Source organism: Elephas maximus, chromosome 24 (assembly GCF_024166365.1).
Source record: "Elephas maximus indicus isolate mEleMax1 chromosome 24, mEleMax1 primary haplotype, whole genome shotgun sequence".
Lineage (NCBI taxonomy): Eukaryota > Metazoa > Chordata > Mammalia > Proboscidea > Elephantidae > Elephas > Elephas maximus.
The window spans coordinates 12,482,264-12,505,667 of NC_064842.1; the positions used below are offsets into that span (position 1 = coordinate 12,482,264).

At 41.7% G+C, this 23,404-nt stretch overlaps 2 protein-coding genes across 13 annotated transcripts in view; one reads left to right on the top strand and one right to left on the bottom strand.

Annotated features, from left to right (window-relative positions):
* The window catches only part of TLR5 (toll like receptor 5), a 566,717-nt gene that overhangs the window by 212,156 nt on the left and 331,157 nt on the right, over positions 1 to 23,404 (bottom strand). The window lies entirely within an intron of this gene.
* DISP1 (dispatched RND transporter family member 1) overlaps positions 2,177 to 23,404 on the top strand; it is a 211,117-nt gene continuing 189,889 nt past the window's right edge. For 5 of the 12 annotated variants that reach the window (XM_049868005.1, XM_049868017.1, XM_049868016.1 and 2 more), the window contains exons 1-3: positions 2,179 to 2,318; positions 2,928 to 2,999; positions 4,137 to 4,225. The gene's annotated coding sequence lies outside the window, so the exon portion shown is untranslated. Of the gene's footprint in view, positions 2,319 to 2,357; positions 3,000 to 4,136; positions 4,226 to 23,404 lie in introns of those variants that run through there. The other 7 variants (XM_049868007.1, XM_049868012.1, XM_049868015.1 and 4 more) reach the window with 5 other exon arrangements.

Consider the following 23,404-nt stretch of genomic DNA (forward strand, 5'->3'; position numbering starts at 1 on the left):
AGATGGAGGAAGTTTAGCTGGGCCTTACAAGAAATTGGGGATTAAAAATGCAAAAATGGGAACTAGGACTACCACCTCGGAGAAAATTTTCTTCTCTTTTCTCCTTCTCATTCCTACTTCCTCTTCCTTCCTCTTGTTCCTCTCCTTTTTTTCTCCACCAGCTTTAGACATCTTGCTCATGTCTAAGTCAATCCTAAGTTTACATGACATTTCTAAGCATGCAGGAGAGACCAAGTGGAGTTTTGTATGCAAACTCCAAAATCCATGCATGAGACTCTCTTAGCCCTATATGGACTAAGAGTGCACATCTGGTCCACCCTAGAACATGGTGCAGCGCTGTGGCAATGGTCATTCAACTTTGACTACTCAGTAGGGGCTCTGGATGCAGATTACCTTTAATAAGTGGATATTATGGGTATGCTCTTTAAGATTATTTTGGTTGCAAGCAGTAGATGCCTACTTTGGCTAGTTAAGCAAAAAGTGTATTGGAAGTATATAGAGATATCTCGTGTAATCAAAGGACACAGGGCAAGACCAGGGTCCTTGGCAAAGGTATTTATAGATCTTCTCTTGAGGGCCCTCCTATTTGTACGTCTCAGCTCTAATGGCTGTCTTTCTCTGTTTCCCTGTTTCACATTTAGTGTTCCTGGGAGAAAGAATCTAAATGGCCCAGTGTAGGATGTCCCCATTTTTGGACTAACCTGTTAGAGGACATGATAGGGTGACCAATTTGTCCTGGTTTCCCCAGACTGTCCCAGTTTAAGCAATGGAAGTCCAGCGTCATGAGATTTCTCTCAGTCCTTGGCAAACCAGGACAGTTGGTCACCCTGGGGCAAGCCGAGAGGTATGAGCTCTGCTGGCGCAGTGGTAAAAGCTCAGCTGCTAACCAAAAGGCCGACAGTTTGAATCCACCAGCCGCTCCTTGGAAACCTTATGGGACAGTTCTACTCTATCTTGTAAGGTCATCATGAGTCGGAATCAACTCCATGGCAATGCGTTTGGTTTTGGTTTAGGGTCACTATGAGTTGCAGTCGACCTGACAGCAACAGGTTTGATTTGGTAGTCATCCACCGTCTTTATAATGGCGTATGGCAGTTTGAGAAAGCACCTTTGAGGGCAAAATGTTCTATCGTGATCTTTCAAGTTCTTATTTTTCTTTGATGACCAGGTCAATCATCCTAGGCAACCTCATGACTCACTTTTTGTTAGTTCCCCTAGAAGACCTCACTGATTTCCAGTTACATGCAGGCTGAAGTCCAAATTTCTCAGCGTAATGTACAATAGTGTTCATAATCTGGCGTTACCGCCATGATCTCAGGCCTTGATAAATTAACTGTACCCCTGAACAAATCAAACTCATTCCCTGGCATCTGCTCAGCATGCCCTTCAGGATCTTGTCCACCACCTAGCTTTATTATCATTTATTTCCACGACAACGGGAGAGTCAACATCTCTAGAAAGCCTTTTCCGCCTAGCTCCCTGCACTCCGCCATTGCCTACTTTTGGCCCATAGCACTGCCGTAGTCCTGTGCACCTGATCGTTATTGCACTCGTTTGCTCACATATCTGTGTCCCTACACTACACTAAGCTTCCGAGGGACCGGTCGCTCTCTGATTTATTCTATGCTCAGTTCATTGTCCTGAGTTTACGCTTCCGTCTGTTACTGCTGTGGAATGAGTGATACGTAGTAGGTAATACAAGTTTGTTCAATTAATGAATGAAGGAAGAAATACCACCGCTTAGTGTGGTTAACCTTTGTTTTTATTTGTCAATTTTCTACCAGCGAGGGCAGGAGTCAGTGTCTGAGTGTTCCTCGCAGGGCTTGAGCGGAATAGGCAGGCGCTTGGTCAAGCGTTTGCAGAGTTGCTGACTGAAAAAGAGAACGAACGCGGGAGAAAGGAGACTCCGGCCCGACACCTGCCGAGCACCCCTGCACCTCTCAGCTCCTCCAGGTGCTCCCTGCGGGAACCCGGCAGGCGAGCGGTCAAGCGTTTGCAGAGTTGCTGACTGAAAAAGAGAACGAACGCGGGAGAAAGGAGACTCCGGCCCGACACCTGCCGAGCACCCCTGCACCTCTCAGCTCCTCCAGGTGCTCCCTGCGGGAACCCGGCAGGCGAGCGGGCGGGGAGCAGGCGGGGCGGGACTTCCGGTCGCGCGGTGAACGCCTTCCGGTGCGAGGCGGAAGCCGGGCTCCGGGCCAAGATCCGAGAGCCGGGAGTGGAGGTGAGTTCGGAGCTGGGAGGTCCCACACGCTTGTCTCCTCTGTGGATGCCTGCTGGCCCCGCTGTCGCTCGGCGCCGCGGGACGGGGAGAACGGGTAGGGACGGCAGAGCCTGGGCGCCCTGCGAGCTGGGGTCCCGAGGCAGGGAGCGGGAGCCTGGAGCGGGGGCCGGCCAAGGGGAGGCGACCCCTGAGGGCAGCCGTGAGGGGCTGCGGAGGGAGGTGCCGGGGACCTGGGGCCGGAGGGTCCGGGGCTGGGGGTTGCGGACGACCCTGGGCAGAGGTGCCTCTCGGAGGGCAGCCGCTCTGCAGCCCCGCGCAGGGGGAGTGTCCCGGGTCCCGGCGGAGCGCCTGCGAGGGTGGCCCGAGATGGCAGAGATGGGCTTCCACGGAGAGGGTAGATGGAGCCGGTCTGTCCCTCTGCGAGGGGCGCAGCTGAGAAGGGCGTCTCGACCTAACGGGTGAGAGAGATGATGAGCCACCGACTGGATGCTGAGCTCGGATTGCTTGACTTCAGTTAATGCTGGTTTTTTCAAATGTGTTTTTGTGAATTCCAGGAAAGTATTTTACTCTTTCAGGGAAAACGTAAAGTCTTCCTCACCCAGCCCGAAATTATGTGCTTTTCTTTGTCAAATTAATAGTATCTTAAAGTTCTCGTCATACAGACAAGCCAACCGAACTTTTCCTTTTGGACTTTACTCTGCAGAGTTTAGGCTGACTTACTTCCTTTGTCAGGGGATGGACTCCTGGATGCATTGAAAACCACAGTCATTATCAGGTGGGAAGCCACTGCTGTCAACGTTGGCGCTTACGGCTCGCTCCTGCTTTACCTGCCCAACTTTCTAACACATTTTTTCTAAAAGTTATCCTATTGGGTTTAGTTTTTAAGCTTAACCAGGAAGGACAATTTTAGATTAGGGTGCAGCAGATTATTAACAATTTCTAAGAATTTTTGATTTCTAAAAAGTACTACTTTGGAAGTACTTAAAAAAAAATAGTGAAATCTGTGGTTATATACACAATAGTACATTTAGTTTTTCTTAAAGGCCAGTGTGTAGAGTGCAGGCTTGTTTTGATCTTTACTGGAAGGTAATTATTATCAGTTTTAGTTATTGTCTACATTGTGTTTATGTTTTATATGCAGCAGTTAATATAGTCTTCCTAATCTACATTATGTAAGTAGGTGGTCAATGAGTTAGATTTTTGCCATGAACTGGTGGCACAGTGGTTAAGAGATTGGCTGCTAACCAAAAGGTCAGTTCAAATCCACCAGCGCCCCTTGGGAACCCTCTGGGGCAGTTCTACTCTGTCCTATAGGGTCACTGTGAGTCGGAATAGACTCGAAGGCAGTGGGTTTGGTTTTGGTGTGTGTAAAGTAGCTGAGAAGAATCCTAATACTGTCAGTGGCAGAGAGTGATATTTAACAATTGTTATGCTTCAGGTGTTTGATCTTTAAAGTGTTAGAATTTTTTTTTTTTTTTGAAATTGCTCTATTGATGACTTTTAGATCTGATATGGGTGGCCTGACTTGAATTCATTCAAGTAAACTAGAACATTTGATATTCATTGTCACCTCAGTGTCTTGCTAGCTCATTAACTCTTGATGGCCTTGAAGGGCTGTGCTGAGTAAGAGGACTTATAATTTTCTTATGTTTAAGGGCACAGCTGATATTTGCAAAAGTGAAGCATAAACATAAACAATGATTTAAAACGTGGATGAGCATATTGAATAACTTTTCAAGTTCGAGAATGAAATGATGACACCAATCTCTAAAGTTATTAACTGCGTGCTGGGTTCTGTATATGTCTAAATTTATTTCTTTGGAGTAGACAAGACTATTTATCTGATAAGACCTGTTCTTATTTTTCCATACAGTTGTGGTTTAAAAGATATATTTTTCCTCTTTTACCTCAGTGTTTTGGGAAACAAAGACTGTAATTCATGGTTGGAGGAAGTGCTCGTTGAGACGTAAGAGTGCCTGCCTTCAGTTATATGTCTGAAAGGTATGGTTGAAATTTGATTGCCCTGCGTTCTGCATAATCTTTGGAGTTTTTGTTCTTTGTTTTAATGGTAGAGTAAATGTCTTAGCTTTCATGCTAGATAAATTCTGTGTGTTGTCATTCTTCTGGGTTTAGTTGTATTTTACAGCTTAACTAGTAATTGCATTTTTTATTAGGGTTTGGCAAACTCCTAGTTATACGGTGAAATATGTATCAGTGCATTGGAAGAACTATTAAAACAGCAGTAATGAAGACTCTTTCTTCGTATACACAACGTAGGCATTTTATTTTCTTTAATCATCAGTTGGTAATAACGTAATTTGGTGTATTGATTCTTTTGGTTCCACATTTTCTGGTTATCAATTTTTTTTTTATGTAGTCCATTCTCAGTTTTCTGTATACCCTAGTTAGAAAGTCATTCCCTGTCATTGATAGAATTAGGAGAATTTGTTACAGCTGAGGGGTACAGCTTCTGCACAGGGAGGTACCAAATAGAGTACTGTGCTGATTTCTGCTGACCTACCATTCAGCTGCTACATTGCCAGTGAAGCAGAGCATGGCTGTCAGCAGGGTTGACTGAGGCGGAATCAGCCCCTCTCTTAGGATCACTTTTCTGTCCTCCTTCCTCTGCTGTGTTTAAGCATTTTCTTTCATAGTGACCAAGAGGACCTGTGCCTCAGAGTGACTCATCAGGGCATCAGAGCAGCCATATAGGACTGCAGTCCTATTAGTAGGGCCCTGTCCATTCAGCTGAGTTTAATCCCATAAATCTTGGCAAATTTCCCAGCTTCTAGGCTTGCAGTAGAAACCCTGGTGGCATAGTGGCTATGGCTAACCAAAAGGCTGGCAGTTCAAATCTATCAGGCACTCCCTGGAAACTGTGTGGCAGCTCTGCTGTCCTATAGGGTTGCTATGAGTTGGAATTGACTCCATGGCAATGGGTTTTTTTTTTTTTTTTTTTTGGTAGGCTTGCAATTATGGCTTTGAAATACTTGTTCAGATTATTGATTTTTAAAATGGTTTTAATACTAAATCATAATTGATCAGATTACATAAATGGACTCTACTATGTTATATATGGCCTTGACTCAGTTTTGCTTAGGGTGAGGCATCAGGTTAAATTATATATGAAGTTTTCTGTTAAAGCAATATGATATACCTCACAATTGCAAATAATATGGAAAATACACTGGTAACTTTTAGCCTTTGTTGTTGTTAGTTTTATTTGGTTTGAGAGCCTAAGGAAAGGAAGAACTATTGCATAAAAGATTTGACTTGGAGGAGGAGGTTGGCCATTACCCGTGGCATTCTGAGGGGCAATCATGGGAGCTGTCTGTGGTCCAAGGAATGTCTTAGCACTGAGGTTGTTTAGAATTTCTAGCACATGATGATAATAAAAAGCAGACAGACTTTCATCTGGTTTTATTATTGTTTTTAATTCTCTACAGGCAGTGCATCCCTTTACTGCATGCACCTGGGGCAAGCCCCTCCCACCTCTCACAAGAACGACCTGGCAGAGACTCCCGAAGTCAGAGTTTACGTGGTACTAAGGAATCATGAAGAGGTTTGAGGGAGGGTTGAGAAGTGAATAGAAGAACAAGTACTGAAGTTTATTTTAGCATGAGTGTAAGTCAGAATTGGAATCGACTCAGCAGTAACTATCAACATTTTCAAAATTGAGAAGATGAAGGCATGGAGACTCCCTGAGTACATTGTAGATGTGAGAAGACCAAACAGTAGATATGAGTGTATTCCAGTTATGGGGGTGGAGTGAAGAGGCAGGCCTGAGGAGGTGATACATAATCAAGTTGTAGACTTTTGCACAAGAACTTTGTAACTATGTAAATAGCAGTGTTAGATTTAACTCCCAGTATTTTAAACCTAAGTGATGTCTGTTGGATAGTATGTAATTGACTAAAGTTGCAAAAGTAAAGATAGTACAAGGAACACTCGTGTGCCCTTTATCCAGATCCACTTATTTTTTAAGATTTTACCCCATTTGCTTTATCACGTGAGAACAAGGATACTTCTGATTAAAGCCGAACACTTCCATAAAGTATACTTGCAAGTTGATCTGTTAACTTTCTCATCCTAATAAAGTTATTTATTGGCTCCAATTCACTGAATCCTAGAGCTAGAAAGAACCCTGGAAGATGATCTGATTTAACCCCCTTGAAGATGGAAAATGTTGACCAATCCAGGACGGGTGGGTTTTGATTCTTAAACCTCCACGGCCTCTTCCAGGGTCTTATCCTGACAAGAATAAAAACCTCAAATATCTGTTTGTTGCTTTTTGGTTTATATATTTTCATTTGATCCTCAAAACAAGCATGTAAAGGTTCTTTAGTACTCTCCCCACCCCTCGGAAATCTCAAATACACAGTCCTGTATTCGTCTCTGTCATTTAAATCTATCTCTTCATAGAAAACAACTGAACAATGTCCCTTTCAGGGATACTTAACCTGCTCTGTAATAAATGCCTTATTAACTTTCCTCAGGTACCAAACCAAACCCACTGCCGTCGAGTCCATTCCAACTCATACTGACCCTATAGGACAGAGTAGAACTGCCCCATAGAGTTTCCAAGGAGCGCCTGGCAGATTCGAACTGCTGACCCTTTGGTTAGCAGCCATAGCACTTAACCACTATGCCACCAGGGTTTCCTTCGTCAGGTAAGGCTATCCTACTTCCTTTAGAGTTTCTACCTATAATATACTTTGTATCTAGTCAGTTCACAAGGTGTGCGAATGATTTGTTCTTGACTCCTAAGCAAAAGATCGGTGGTTCGGACCCACCCAGCGGCTCCATGGACGAAAGGCCTGGTGACCTGCTTCTGTAAAGAATACAGCCAAGAAAACCCTGTGGGGGTCATTTCTACTCTGGAATGAGTTGGAATCAACTTGACAGCCATGGGTTTGGTTTTTTTTTTCCCTTGGTTGATCTTTCAGGGTTCTAGGTTTGTCACACCCTTTTTAAAGTGTGGTGAGGAAAACTAAAAAATTGTGACTAACGTAAAGTAACAACAGTGATAATTTATGTGTACATTGTTTATGAAAGTATTTTTCTTACAGTCATTTGATCCTTAGGGCGGGACCAGTGGTGTCCGTATTTCAGAGATGGAAAAAACTTCAGAAAGGTTAGGTGGTTTGCCCAGGGTCCTATAGTGTTAGGCTGTGTCAGAAGAAAGATGCAACCCAAGTCGTCTTCTGCTTTTCCACTGCTTCTCATTTTCAGATCCTTATGTGTCATGTGTACTTTAATGTATTTTAGAATCACTTTGGCTTTTTATTCTCCTTCCTTTTTACCAACCAAACTTGCTGTTAGGGATATAAAATGTTCCCTGACCCAACTTTTCTTTTTCTTCTGCACTTAAAATAATAGCGCTATAGGATTGGAATGAATCTGTAGAGGCCATTTTAGTCAATCTTCTACCTAGTTTGGGTACCTCATACACCATCCTGTCCCAGAGTCATGTGGCCCTTGCAGGAATACTTACAGTAATAGGGTATTCACTTCCTTTTTATGCAGCCCAGTTCTAGTTATATCATCCAGAGCAGCACAGAATATCTCTTTTCTTTGCTACATAAGATTTTGTCACATATTTTAAGATAACTGTCTCTTCTCCAGGTTAAAGAATGCTAGTACCCAGGTCTTGTACCATCCTCAGCACCATCTTCAGCACCTTATTTTGGGTGTACTAGGTTGTGAGTAAGGAGCCCTGATGGCACAATGGTTAAGTGCTGGGCTGCTAATCAAAAGATTGGAGGTTCTGATCCACCCAGTGGCCCCATGGGAGAAAGACCTGGCAGTCTGCTCCAAATAAAGATTACAGCTTAGAAAACCCGATGGGGCAGTTCTGCTGTCACATGAAATCCCTATGAGTTGAAATTGACTCGATGGCACCTAGCAATGACAGATAGTCAGTATCCTGAAAATACGGCATCCGTAATGGTCTGTATATTTTAGATGTCTGGCCAAGGCAGCAAACAGTGGAACTATTACTTCCCGTAAGGTGGACACCATACTATTCTATTACTGAAGTCCAAAATTGTATTAGCATTTAAGCAGAGATATCATGTTCTTATATGAAGGTTTTGCTAAGCCAGAGATCTCAGAATTCTGTAGTTATCTGTAGTCTGGCCCTCTGTACTTATACAACTGATGTTTTAACTGAAATGCTAAACTTCAGATTTATTCCTGTTAAATTTTATTTTCCCTGTGTTTCAGCAGTCCAGCCTTTCAACTTGTGAAAACACATTTTGGTCTCAATTTTCTTACCCATTTATTTGCAGTCCTCTTCAGCTGTGTCTTCTACATTTCTGATACTACTTAACCCTTTGAAGCATGCGTCGAAGCAGGGCTGGCTCTGGATTGATTATAGCTAAGTAGCCAGTGCTCCTTTTAGGGCTTAGCAGCAGGTCGGCTGTGGATGATCTTGTGTCATGTTTTCTGCAGGGAAGTCTGACAACGGATATTTCTTTGGACCTGCCTATGTCTTACTCTCTGGGAGACTCAAAAATTCTTTATAGGTTAATCCAAGACACGTATTGGTTTTTTTTTTTTTTTTTTGATTTTTATCCCCCAGCACTGAGTGGCTGCTAACCAAAAGGTCAGCAGTTTGAATCTACCAGCCACTCCTTGGAAAGCCTATGGGGCAGCTGTACTCTGTCCTTTAAAAACAAAACCCACTGCCGTTGAGTCAATTCTGACTCATAGCGACCCCATAGGACAGAGTAGAACTGCCCCATAGAGTTTCCAAGGAACGCCTGGTGGATTTGAACTGCCGACCTTTTTGGTTAACAGCCGTAGCACTTAACCCCTACACTACCAGGGTTTCTCTCTGTCCTTTAGGGTTACTATAAGTCGGAACCAACTTGATGGCAACAGGTTTACCACTAATTTTTGCAGGCATGGCTCTGAAGAATAGAGAAAACAAATCATTGGAATTACAGATTCCAACATACTTGCTTCTCCCAGCTCTCAAAATGAAAATGTTACCACTTAAACCTAGAATAGTTGAAAACTTGGTTTAAAAAAAAATTCCTGGAATCTATTATTGCTTACATTTATAATTTTGCTTTGGAGTTTAGTCTTTGAACATAGGTGAATTTTTTTGTTTTGTTTTTTTATTTTGTTGAGAATATACACAGCAAAGCATACACGAATTCAGTAGTCTCTTCATGTATAATTTAGTGACATTGATTACATTCTTCAAGTTGTGCAACCATTGTCACTGTCCTTTTGTCAGCCGTTCCTCCCCCATGAACATAAACTCACTGCCCCCTAAGGTTCCTGTCTAAGCTTTGGAGTTGCTATTGTTGATTGATTGCTTATAGATAGTTCTTAAAAGAGCATAATGTTCAAGGCAGACCTCTCACTAAAAAAAAAAAAAAAAAAAAAATTTTTTTTTTTTTCTAAACTGTTGTCTGATTTTATAAAAAGACTTCAGGGGGTATCTTTGGTTTAAGGTTCAAAGACTATCTCAGAGCAATTATTTCAGGGATTTTTTTTTTCTTTAGTCCACCCTCCATGGAAACCCTGGTGGTGTAGTGCTTAAGTGCTACAGCTGCTAACCAAAGGATCAGCAGTTCGAATCCACCAGGCGCTCCTTGGAAACTCTATGGGGCAGTTCTACTCTGTCCTGTAGGGCCGCTATGAGTTGGAATCGACTTATGACACTGGGTTTGTTTTTTTTTTCCATGGCTCTAGGGAAAAGAAAAAAAAAAGTATTTTTTTCTTTTTCTAGGGAGTCTGGAGTCCATGAGAATTAGAAATTCCGTTCTGCATTTTACCCCCTTTTGACCAGGATTCTCCTGTGGAATCTTTGATCAAAATGTTTAGTAATGGTAGCTGGGCCACCGTCCAGTTCTTCTCATACTCATATATGAATTTTTATCTATACTTTAAAGACTTTTAAAAAGTGCTATGAACGAAAAAGATTTTTTAAAAAAGGCTGATAGAGGGAAACAGTGATTAATGTTCTTGGAAACTAGGTTTGCCCATGTCCTTAGTGCATTATTATTACATAGATATATGATTATATAGAGAGATCATATATAGATATACATAAATTATATAGAGATTATGTTTGCATTTTTAATGAACATTAAACCCTTAAATCTAAAACTAGTCATCTCTTATTTAAGAACTTTTTTTCTTAAAGCTTTGATTCAAATCTTCATCTCCATATTTTAAAAGTGAAAATTGTACACAACTAAGGTTAGCTCTGAAGAAGGATTTCATCCGTTGGTGAGATTGATGCTGTATTTATTACGTAGTTCATGTGGAGTGAGACATGCAGTAATTGGATTCCCACCCAGGCAGTCATTCATATAATAGTAGGGAAACAGAAGGGCCCTGAACTAAGTGTCTAGATCCTGGCTGGGCTGCTAACAGGCTCTGTGACTGGATGAATTGTTTTGCCACTGAGCTTGTAACTTCAATTGAAAAGCAAGGAGGTTGGATTTTATCAGTGTTCTTATTTTTCCTATTATGGCCAGCGTGGTGGGTAACACATAGAGAGCATTATCCCCTTCAGCAGCTGCTTTGTAACTCCTAGCTTTGGCAAATTTTTCTCCTAGACAAAGAATGGCTGAATCATTGGCCACCAGGACACTTTTCAGCTCTGGTATTCTAATGTTGTGCTGACCGATACAGTGGCCATCAATCATATGTGGCTATTGAAATTAAAATTAAGAATTCAGTTCTTCAGTCACACTACGCCACATTTCAGGTGCTCACATACCACATGTGGCTAGTGGCTACCTTATAAGGCAGTGCAGCTATCAAACATTTTTATCATTTCACAGTGTTCTGTTGGACAGTGCTGTTCTAGAGCCTGCCTGTATCAAACAAGGGACAGGACCCTGCCAACATAGTTTCATGTGGAAAATAGACTGACTCAGGGTAGGATTGCTGCATCTGATGCTTAGTGGCAATTGCCTCAGTGACAGCTGGGCTCTGTTGTTGACCACTTTCCTTCACAATCAGGTAGAAGTGGCTGAAGAGACAGGTACAATGTGATGGAGAATTTAGAGGTCCTAAGCTATTGGTTTTCACAGCCATTGCTTACTTGTGTATTTTGTACCCACATTGAGAGATCTAGTATTTTTCTGTAAAAATGGCTTCAGGTAGTATGGTGCACTAAATTGCTTAATGTGGTCCTTCTACCCATAGTCTTTGTCATTTCCTCCAAGTGACTGAGTGGGACTGTGCACATGAGGTGCTTATGGCCCACGAAAGGTGCATAGCACCGTTGTGAAGGTGGGACCATGCAAATAATGTGTATAGAACCGTAATGAGGGAATTGGTCAGTTTTGCCATTCTACAAGGCTTAAAATGAGCCATCCCAGAGGCGGGAAGGGAAGATACCACCACCAAGAAAGAAGAGCCAGGAGTAGAGTGCATCTTTTGGACTTGGGATTCCTGTGCAGAGACCCTCCTGGATCCAGAAGTCAGAGAGAGCTGTAACAGCGGAGATGGTGAGAGATGGAAAGAAGCAGAGGCAGCAGAACCAGGAGACTGGCTGGAGAAGGCGCAGTGGGTTTCCTGGCACTCAGAGTGAGAAAGCTGAGTGCCTTTCAGTGGGAGGCTTGCTGCTGGCAGACTGGGGTGCCTCTGGGCACTTGTTGGAGCTAGGCTGGCCAACCCACAGAGTAAGAGAGCTGAGTGCCTTTGGGCAGGAGGCTGCCTGGCGGAGTGGGGGTGCTTCCAGGCACTTGCTGGCACTTGAACACGCTCACAGACCTGTGGAATGAGAGAGCTGAGCGCCCTCTGGCCTAGGCTTACTGGTGGAGTGGGATGCCTCTGTGCACTTATCAGCAGAACTTAAAAGAGCTTTGTAACGGTTTCCTGAGCAGGGCAGAGGCTGAGGGGCCAGAGAGGGGTGCCTGCGGGCATGGCTGAGAAGGGGCTGTCCTAATGGAAGAACTGTATCCTGAGTGTTCCTGAACCTGTTACTTCACTAGTAAACCCTATAATCATGAGCATTGTCTGTGAGTTCTTTGTGGGCGTTGCAACAAATTATTGAACCCGGCAGAGAAGTAGAGTGCCATGGGAAGGACGGCTGGTGTCAGAATTGGTAAAAAGATTGGAGGGTGGAGGTATGCCTGACCTCCACCTCACAGGAATCAGCATTGGGCTGTCGATCTTGATTCTCCTTCCCCCTTGTGAAGTTAGAGGAGGTCAGACACCCCTGCCACGCCAATTTTGCACGTAGCCACTTAAAGCTGTGGTTGAACCCCTGAAACACATTTGTTTAAAAATTATGGGAAAAATTGGCGTCTATGTTGATAAAATTTGGCCGGAAACGTGTCATTGGTTTAGACCAGTGGTTCTCAGTGTATCAGATCTAACACCCTATTTTTAAAATATTTTGTAATATCTCTCGTATTATCCTGTTTATACTCTAGCTTCCTTACAAACATGATTGCAAAGAAATTAATATAATGTTCTAACTGTGATATAAAGGAGAAATAAAGTTATTTAAAATTAAACAATATATATTTTAATATAAAGTGCTTTGACATAGTCACCTTGTTAATCCTGTGCCTAGCATAACTACGAAGAAGACAGCTACAAATGCAGACTTATGTAGGTAAGTTGTACTTTTACTGAACTGTATTGCTACCATTGACATGATGTTCCAAAATGATGAATAACTTTTGGTAAAGTTCAGAGAAAAGTATAGTCTTGTCTGTATTTTCAAAGCAGTTGCATAGCTGGAAAATTCAGTGTTTATTAAAAATGTGCGAAAGGTAATTTATTTTTATGTGTAAGATGGAATCATAATTTAGGCTTACATTAGGTAATTGAAACAGCTTTTTCATCTACATGAATGTCTGGTGGGATATTAGAAAACCATTGAGGGTAAGGGACAGTTCTTTGCGGTGTGGACTGTCCCTAGCAGCACAGTATGTCTGGCATCTCTTGTTTCAGTGCTTTTAGTGCCCCTCAATGTTTGTGACAACCCAAAAATGCTCTCAAATTTTCAAAACATCCCTTATGGTTTAAAATTAAACCATAGTATTTTTTAGCTCTATAAATTTAAAGGAAGCCAATTTTCTTCCCCAGGTTATATATATAGAACCATATTTTTAGACTAGGGACAACAAACATGTTCTAACGTGTCACAGTTCAGATTCAGGTGGTTGTTTTACCGTTGTGTTAAAAATTCTCAGGCAGAGTCCAGCCTCAGTCAGAAAGAGTATTGTGATTGGTTGGCCGTATCTAAGAGGTAGAAGGCCATAGGTAGAAGGGGGAATGGATGCAATCCCCATCTCTGATGTAGCTCAGTTGGTCTTAACGAATTGGGCATCAACATTTGTCCCTGCCAGGGAATTTGGAAATATGCGAGGGTGTTTTTGGTTGGTCAGAGTGGTGGGTGTATGTGTGTGGGGGGTGGCATTTAGTGTTGGGGAGCTAGGGATGTTAAATGACCTGCAGTCCTCCACAGAACCATGCAACAAAGTCATGTCCAGAAAGCTGCAGTCCCTCATTGAGAAACAGATCTGCCCTGGAGAGCAGTCCAATTATGAAACCCATTCAGAGCTGGATGGTTGCTGGGGCATGAACAGGCCAGATACAGAAGGTATCCGGGCATTGAGTGGGAAATGGTGCTGTGTGAAGACCTCAGGATCTTTTCCAGCTCCGTGATTTTGTGAGCATAAATCAGGGATTAGTAAATTGGCCCACAGGTCAAATCGGACCAGTTTTAGTAAATAGTTTTATTGGAACATAGTCATGTTCATTTGCTTATGTATTTTCAGTAGCTGCTTTGGGGCTACAAAGGTAGGGTTCAATAGTTGCAGCAGAGACCTTATGGCCTGCAAATCCTAAATACTACTGGCACTTTACAGGAAAAGTTTACTGACACCTGATGTCCATAATACTTTTTTAATGGAGCCAGTGTGTGAACTGGTGTTACTAGGTATATCAGTCTTCCATCCTTGGTACTTTCTGTATATGTCATACTCATGTTAAATTCTTTTTCTTTGTCAGTGAAACACTGAGGACTAGCCAATCGGCAGATCAGCAATAAAACTTAGAGCTGGAGAATCTCAGCTCGATTCTGTGTATATCACTAAGTAAGGGTGGCTCAGTGGCTTAAGCAGTCGCCAGTTCCATGGTTAAGGTCGGCTGTCCGAACACAACCAGCAGCTGTGTAGGAGAAAACACCTGGCCATCTGCTCCTGTAAAGATTTACAGCCTTGGAAGCACTGCTCTGTCCTGTGGTGTCACTATAAGTCAGAATTGACTCGTCGGCAGTAACAGCAATGCGAAATCTGCTTCTGTGTTGTATGGTTTCTCAGTCTTTAACAAAAGGCTAATAGGTGATTTTCTTCATAGTAACGTGATACTAACTGGGACTTAGGAAATACTTTGGAAAGTCTTAAGAATGAGAAAACCGTGGAATCTCTGAATCTTCTGGAATCAGTTTTAGTTAAAAAATTCCATATGGAAAATATCACTGTTCCCTGCCACCCCCACATGTACTTTAATAAAGAAAAGCAACATTGTTACTTTGTTAGCACTGTGTAGGAAGTACTAACTTAAAAAGTAACCTTCCGAGCATTTACTTAGAATGCTTTATTTTAAAGAGGTTAGGAGGTATAGGTACCTGGTGACTCCTTTTTTAAAAAAAACAAGCAAAAAAACCAGTTTGACCCTTTCAGTGTGTTAGTATTTAAAAGACTTTTGGTGTATTAAATAAATATGTGGCATATAAGATATTTGTCTGTGTGGATCATAACAAATTATGGATAACATTGCAAAGAAATGGGAATTCCAGAACACTTAATTGTGTTCATGAGGAACCTGTACGTAGACAGAACAAGGGGATACTGCGTAGTTTAAAGCAGGAAAGGTGTGCGTCAGGGCTGTGTCCTTTCACCATATTTATTCAATCTGTATGCTGAGCAAATAATCTGAGAAGCTGGACCCTATGAAGAAGAACAGGGAGGAAGACTCATTAACAACCTGTGTTATGCAGAAGACACAACCTTGCTTTCTGAAGTGAAGAGGACTTGAAGCACTTACTGATGAAGATCAAAGACTACAGCCTTCAGTATGGATTACACCTCAGCGTAAAGAAAACAAAAATCTTCACAACTGGACCAGTAAGCAACATCATGATAAGTGGAGAAAGGGTTGAAGTTGTCAAGGATTTCATTTTACTTGGATCCACAATCAACACCCATGGAAGCAGCAGTTAAGAAATCAAAAGATGCATTACATTGGGCCAATCTACTGCAAAAAACCTCTTTATAGTGTTCAGAAGCAAAGATGTCAGTTTAGGATTAAGGTGTGCGTGACCCAAGCCATGGTGTTTTCAGTCACCTTATATCCGTGTGCGTGACCCAAGCCATGGTGTTTTCAGTCACATTATATCCATGTGAAAGCTGTACAATGAATAAGGAAGACTGAAGAAGAATTGATGTCTTTGAATTATGGTGTTGGCAAAGAATATTGAATATACCACAGACCGCCAAAGAAAGAACAAATCTGTCTTGGAAGAAGTACAGCCAGAATGCTCCTTAGAAGCAGGGATGGCAAGACTATGTCTCACATACTTTGTACATGTTATCAGGAGGGTCCAGTCCCTGGAGAAGGACATCATGCTTGGTAGAGAGTTCCTGAAAAAGAGGAAGACCCTCGATGAGATGGATTGACAGGGTAGCTGCAACAATGGGCTCAAGCATAACAAGGATTGTGAGGATGGCGCCAGACTGGGCAGTGTTTCATTCTATTGTACATAGGGTTTCTCTGAGTAGGAACCGACTCCCTGGCACCTAACAACAGCAACAACATATAAAATATCGCATCGTGATTAGCAAACAGGACAGTGTCTATATTCATAGTGGTCTTTAAGGAATTACCTAGGTTTTCTTCCATGTGTCAAATAAAAAATGGAATTAGACAATTTAATGTCCCCTGTTACTCTTTGAAATTTAGAAATTAATCTTTCTATTATTTTACTATGTTTAGTATTCATTTTTTTTTAATTTAAGGTACCTTAGATAATTAAAAAATTTTTTATTTTAAACAATTTTCCTTATAAGCTAATGTTCTTGCTAATCTTTTTGCAAAAAATAGTTAAAGCTGGAAATTAGTTTTGAGCTTATTTAGTCTAATGCTTCTCATTTATGGTTGAGAAACTGGGTTTAGAGAGGTGGAGAGATTTGCCCAAGCTAACATAGTGAGTAGAAGAATCAGGACCAGAGGCCAGTTCTAGCTTCCAATCCAGTGTCCCTGCTACAGGAGTGATTAAAGTTAAACCGAACCAAACCCAGTGCTGTCGAGTCGATTCCGACTCATAGTGACCCTATAGGACAGAGTAGAACTGCCCCATAGAGTTTCCAAGGAACGCCTGGCGGATTCGAATTGCCGACCCTTTGGTTAGCAGCCGTAGCACTTAACCACTACGCCACCAGGGTTTCCTGATTAAGTTAAGTGGAGCTAATCAGGGCAGATTTTCTGAAGAGAGTGATTTTGCGTTCTCTGTTTTTGATTCTCATAGCGACCCTATAGGACAGAGTACAACTGCCTCATTGGGTTTCCGAGGAGCAACTGGTGGATTCGAACTGCTGACCTTTTGGTTAGCAGCCAAATGCTTAACCACTGTGCCACCAGGGCCTGGTTAAAAGGGAGTGAGTGTGAGTTGACAGTTAATAGAGATGATATTTAGGCTATTCTGTGTCATTGGGGGAGGGTGGGCATAAGAGAAGTGGGTATCTTAGTTTTCCAGTGCTGCCGTAACAAAAAATACAAGTGAGTGTCTTTAACGACAAATTTTTTGTCTCAGTTTTGGAGGCTAGAAATCCAAATCAGGGCATTTGCACTTGGAAAGTACCTTCTTTGTTGGTAGCCCTGAGTTTTTGTTGGCATCCCTGGCTTGTAGATAGTTCCTCACCTGGTCTCTTCCCCCTCTGTGTGTTTGTGTCAGCTGTTCTTTTTATAAGACTACTAAGGAGGGATTAAGTTTAGGGCTCACCCTACTCGATATGACTTCACTAACAACAACAAGAAAAGAGAAATCCCACATTTCCAAACAGGTTCTTATTTACAGGTACAGAGTTTAGGACTTCAACGTAACTTTTTTGGGAACACGATTCCATCCGTAACAGTGGGTATGTCATAAAGTATATTGGATCTATTGGGTGGATGACATATCTACGTGGGGACCATAGTGACGTGTGATATCCGTCCATGAGGTTTGGAGAGATATTTGTAGGTAAGTACGAATTAGCCATTGATTCACAGGGAATATTCCAAAGGACTGTACGTGAAGGGAATTCATAGACAAAGAGAAGTTACTGAGTGCTTTCTTTCTGGCGGAGGTTAGGGACGGAGAAACATGGTGCTGTTGGAACCAAAGATCTCTGTAAGTACCATTAATGCAGGGCTTTGGAAACCCTCTAGGGTGAATCTTAAGGACTCTACAGGGGACTGAGGGAACATTATAGGATGCAAATGGGTGCTTTAGAAGGGTACCAGTTTTCAGGTACAATCTGAGCCGAATTCTGATAATAGCAATAACTATCAGATCACTTGCAATCTCAACGTAGTTAAGAGCATAGGCTTTACTGTTTGCTAGTCATGAGACCTTAGGCAAATTACTGAACTTTCAGAGATTACTTTCTTACTTGCAGAATAATACCCACTGCACAGAGTCCTTATGGGGAGTAAACAAGATAATGTGTATAATATGCTTAGCACAATGCCTGGCACCTGGCACTTGATAAATGATATTATTTATTATACCGCATCATGGCAACTGGCTGAAGGTATCACTAGAGTGAGATCCTGTTACTTTTGTCCTTTTCCCTTATTCTGATCTCTTTATGTCAACCCCAAAAGCTCTTTAGCATGCTTTTGACTTCAGGTTTATTATTTCTAGGCAGGTGCATATCTTTGACTTGTAGTACTTCTCTTCGTTGGTGATGAACAAGCCTGTTTTTTCTTTTTGGGGGCCATATTTCAATTGCAAATTTCATCTCATTGAATTGAAAGAATGTACATATTGCAGTGTTATGTCCAATTATATTACCCTTGTTTTTTTTTTGCTTTGGAATATAACTACCAAGACAAGATGTGGTTGGAAAGGGGAATGGAAAGTACAAGAAGTTGAAGTAACTTCTCCCTTTCCTCCTCAAAGCGTTCTTCCCTTCAGGTTTTAAGTTAAAAGAAAAAAAAAAATTTTTTTTTTTTCCAGTGGATCCCAACTCCAAAGATTACTGGTTAAACAAAACGTTTTTTGTGGCAGTCGCATCGTAAGATATGAAAGCACTTCAGGATGTAGACTCAGTGGTAATCAGGTAACAGATTTTTCCCTTGGATTTTATAAGATGCAAGGGTGAGATGGTTAGAAACAAGTGTTAGGCAGAGTGCCTGCTTCAAGTTTTTTAGTGTAGTTATTTGTGAATCAGACCTGGAAACCATTTTTCTGGTGTTCAGGGGTTGGTAGGATTTGCACGGGACTCAGAGTGACTTGATGGGTTTAGTTATCACTCTCCAGAGCCTTTGTGGTGTTCGCGGATGTGTTCAAGGAGAGCTTTCTTCACACCAGCTGGCAGGGGCCTCTGCACAGTTTTACATGCTGGGCTTTAAATTTAAGTCGAGGAAAAATTGGCGCATCTCTACATTTACAAACAAAAGGAGTTCCAAAAAGCTGGAAGGGAGGCCTTTGAGAGAAGAACTGAATTTGAGTAGGTACCTCTTTTTAGTAATCCTTAACCGCTTTTTTTAAGTTGCAATTAAGTAAATGTTGATTTTGAGTGATTATGATTTTTCTAAATGATTTAATACAGTTAGAAAATAAGGTAGAATGACTTCATGTGAACAGACACTAGTGTTTCAAGTTATAAGTTGTCCTGCTTCACAATCCTAGTGTAGGTAAGGACTGAGAATCTATAGCAGGATTTGGTTTTCAGTGAGACATGCGGGCAGTTATTGCTTCTAAAAAACCGGAGTGAGCGGTGTTGATCATTAGTACTTTTTGCACATCCCTTTAGGCTAGTACTTTCTCTGTATTACTCCATTGGCTAATGAGGCTTTCTTATCTCATCAGTGCCCCAGGCGCTAAAACCATCCATTTCTCTTCCTTGGGTTCTTTAAACTCTCACAAATGATGTCTTCATTTCCCTCATCATACCAAAAACAAAAAGAAACCCAAACCCAAACCTGTTGCTGTTGAGTTGATTCCGACTCATAGAGACCCTGTAAAACAGGTCGATCTGCTCCACAGGGTTTCCAAGGAGAGATTAGTGGATTCAAACTGCAGACCTTTTTGGTTAGCAGCCGAGCTCTTAACCACTGTGCCATCAGGACTCCTCCCTCCTCATAACTGTTAGCGAATCTGAATTGCTCGATTAATTCAGCTTAAGGTGTGAGATGACTGATAGGCCTAGCCCCTGGAGCGTTAGTTATATCACCTGTGTGTATTAAAGTGAGACTTGTAAACCTGAGCAAAAAACTGTTAACCCAAATGCTCTATAGACTGCTTGTTTGCCTTCAGACTCTTTTTGAACTCCCAGCTTCTAAGAGAATGTTGTTCCTTAAACAAGTTAAGAAGAGGAGGACGAATAATGAGGGGGAACAGGATCTTTTTCTACCTGACAAGTCGTCTAGCAGCTTGAACTTTTCCCGGTCAGGTCCTTCTTTTGTAATCTTGATACGTTTTTGTCCTTGTTTAAATACTCTCCTTATGAAACGTTACTGCTTAGTTGCGGGTTCCTATCTCCCAACTTCCCATAAGATAAAACCCGAGAAAAAACCAAACCCAGTGCCGTCGAGTCGATTCCAACTCTTAGCGGCCATAAGATAAATATTCCTAAATTACACGATGGTGTCACTCCACAAAACTTGTGATTTTGCCACATTTTTCAAATGGAAATAAGTTTTATTTGCATGATGAATTTTTTTCCACCAAGGAGTAAAACAAAACACAAATCATTGCTGTTGCTTCGATTCCTACTCATAGCAACCCTATGGGTAGAAAATACTACTAAATGTGTCCCTCTTGTTAAAAATGTCTTTAATAATACTGACCTCTGTTGATCATATGCCAGGCACTGCACTGAGCTTCTTATGTACATTATATCCAGTTTTCACAGCAACACTTAACATAAGGAAGCTGTTCATATCTCCCTGTTATAGTGGAGGAAACTGAAGTTCAGAGACAGTAAGTAATTTGTCTAGGTTTGTACCGCTTGCAAATGGTGGAGCTGATTCTAAGACTGTCTGCCTTTGATTTTATGCTGTTTTCCTCTACATTTCAAAAGCACCTTAAATGTTTTGGTGCACGTACTGAAAGTACTTTTTAGAGCGTGTTAGCAGCAGTTAGTAATTTCTAAAATTTATCAGTGCACTCCTAGAGGTATTTTGTGATCTGTTTGTTCCATTTTAAACTTTTGTTAAATGCACTTTATTATGACTGTTTTTCAAGGATGGTGCCGTAAAAAAAAAAAAAGCATAGTAGAAAGTAATAAATGCTGAAGAAGTATTTACTGCATGCATAAAAATAACAAAGAGAGGTGGCAGCTAAAGCAGGGGGGCTGTTTGTATAAAATTCATTTCTCTTGGAATGTGAGCCGGGAAGGTTTCTCATATTTCAGCCTGCTGCAGGGCAGGGCTAGAATCCAAGCTTTGATTAAAATCACCCAAGCCCTTTTTACTTTGCTCCACAGCCACAAGTTTTTGCCAGCTGAAAAGGATAGTGAAGAGTAATGATGAATGCATTTCTATCTGCTGCAAAAAAATTTTTTTTTGACAGTTTCATTCTTTTCAAACCTAGAAAAGGCTGCTTTGAAAATGAAGAGTAATAAGTAGTTATTAGATCGCCGCCCTAGAAGCCCATCCAGGTGATGCCGATGGCTCTTCCTGCCAGTTAACAGTTCGTTCTCAAATATTTTCTCCTGGCGGGGGTGGTGGTGGTATGAGAGTTCAGGCATTCCTTAGTGTCTTTCCTTTTCATCCCCCACTTGTAGGTTTTAGATTGGGGTGTTAACTTTCCAGGAGACTGCTTAGGTGTTCTTAGGCTCTCCAGGTCAGATGCAAACAGAGCAATTAGAATTGTCCGCAGTGGATCCTTTTACTTAGTGGAACCTGAGAAAAACAAGCCGTTTGAATAGCCTGTGTCTATATCAGCCCCTGCTTCCTTATAGCCCTTAAACTGTGTGAGGAGCCTGTTGAATTGCTGTGCTTATGGAATAGTTGATGGTTCTTGGTTCTTTTTGTCTCTTACTCTGGTTGATTGACTGTCACGGTTGGCCCTCCTGATGACTTCAGCAGAAACAGAAAAAGATTTCATTAGTCTCGTGATAACGTAACATGACTAGTCATTAGAGCGTGGGCTGGAAAGAGCATATTAGAAGTGGCCTTTCTGCTTTAATGATTAAAAAATTTTTTTTTACTGTGCTTTAGGTGAAAGTTTACAGCACAATTAGTTTCTCATTCAAAAATTTATACACAGATTGTTTTGTGACATTGGTTGCAGTCCCTGCAATGTGTCAGCACTCTCCCCCTTTCCCTTTCCACCCAGGGTTTCTGATTTCCATTCCCCCAGTTTTCCTGTCCCTTCCTGCCTTCTCAACTTTGCTTTTGGGCAGGTGTTGCCATTTGGTCTCCTACACTGGATTGAACTCAGAAGCACGCTCCTCACATGTGTTATTGTTTGTTTTATAGGCCTGTCTAATCTTTGGCTGAAAGGTGGACTTGGGGGTGGCTTCAGTTCTGAGTTAGCAAGGTGTCTGGGGGACCACAGTCTTGGGAGTTCCTCTAGTCCCTGCCAGACCAGTAAGCCTGGTCTTTTTTTTTGCAAATTAGAATTTTGTTCTACTTTTTTCTCCTGCTCTGTCCAGGACCCTCTATTGTGATCCCTGTCAGAGTGGTTGGTGGTGGTAGCCAGGCACCATCTGGTTCTTCTGGGCTGAGGCTGGTGGAGGCTCTGGTTCATGAGGTCCATCGTCCCTTTGAATAATATTTTCTTTGTGTCTTTGGTTTTCTTCATTCTCCTTTGCTCCAGACAGGATGGGACAAAGAGATGTATCTTAGGTAGCCACTCACAAGCTTTGAAGACCCACATAGGATGTAGAACATTTTCTTTATGAACTATGATGCTATTGACCTAGATGTCCCCTGAGACCATGGTCCCTAGCCCCCAGCCCCAGCAACTTTGCCTTGTTCAAGTTGTGCCGACTTCATCTATATTGTGTGTTCTTTCCTTGTCTACTATCTAGTTTTTAATAATTTTTTAATGATTTAATTTATGGTTCTTTGATATTGACTTCCAGATCATTGTATTTGCTGAATCCTGTATGATGGCCATTAGGATTATCTGTTCTTAGCAGGGAGTGAGTACATAAATTATGATTTCTTTATTTCACCACTGTTTAAGGTGATTTTGACCTGTGACTTATCCTTCTAGTGTGGTGTTATAAAAAGTTTAGAAAGAGAATAGTAATTACAAGATTAGCTAGCAGTTGGGGGCTAAATAGCTTGTCTAAATATGCTGTAAGTATTAGAACTGGGATTTCAACTGGCAGCCTGACCTCAGAGCCTTAGCTCTTACTACTGTGCTGTATACATCACGCTGATGCCTTCTGTTTTATATATAATAGGGCTGTATTTAAGATTTCCACTCATAAAATCCTGTGTCATTTTTTTTTTTTTGAGTCTGTGTATACATGCAGAATTTTCCATTTTGATTCTAATAAAACTTTCCGCTTTAGCAGCTGCCAGTTGGTTTCTTGCAGAGTGTTTTCAGCATTTAGCATTTTTATTTCAGGTGAGATGATTATGTTGCCTTGCTGACAACATTTGTGCTTTAAAGTTGGGAGTAATCAGTCCCCTGTGCTGGTGGAGATGAATAAAGCACTAAAATTGGGGTGAGGATTCTATTGTAATTTTGGGGGCAGATTTGCCATTCTAAGTTTGTTTTAGATACATATGGAAATTAATTTTTAATCTCTAGATGTACAGATGGGGAAATTCTGGAAGCATTCTATGTAGAAGAGAAAAAAATCTGCTCAGAATCTAAAACTGGCCGTGAGGAATAAAAAAGGGGGAACGGGCTTTATTGGGTTGTTGCGTGAAAAAGCCTTTCACAGTTTGATGCCGTTATAGCGCACCTTTGATGCACTGCTACTGTGAGATACTTGACTCGCCAGGCTTTCTCTGAATGCT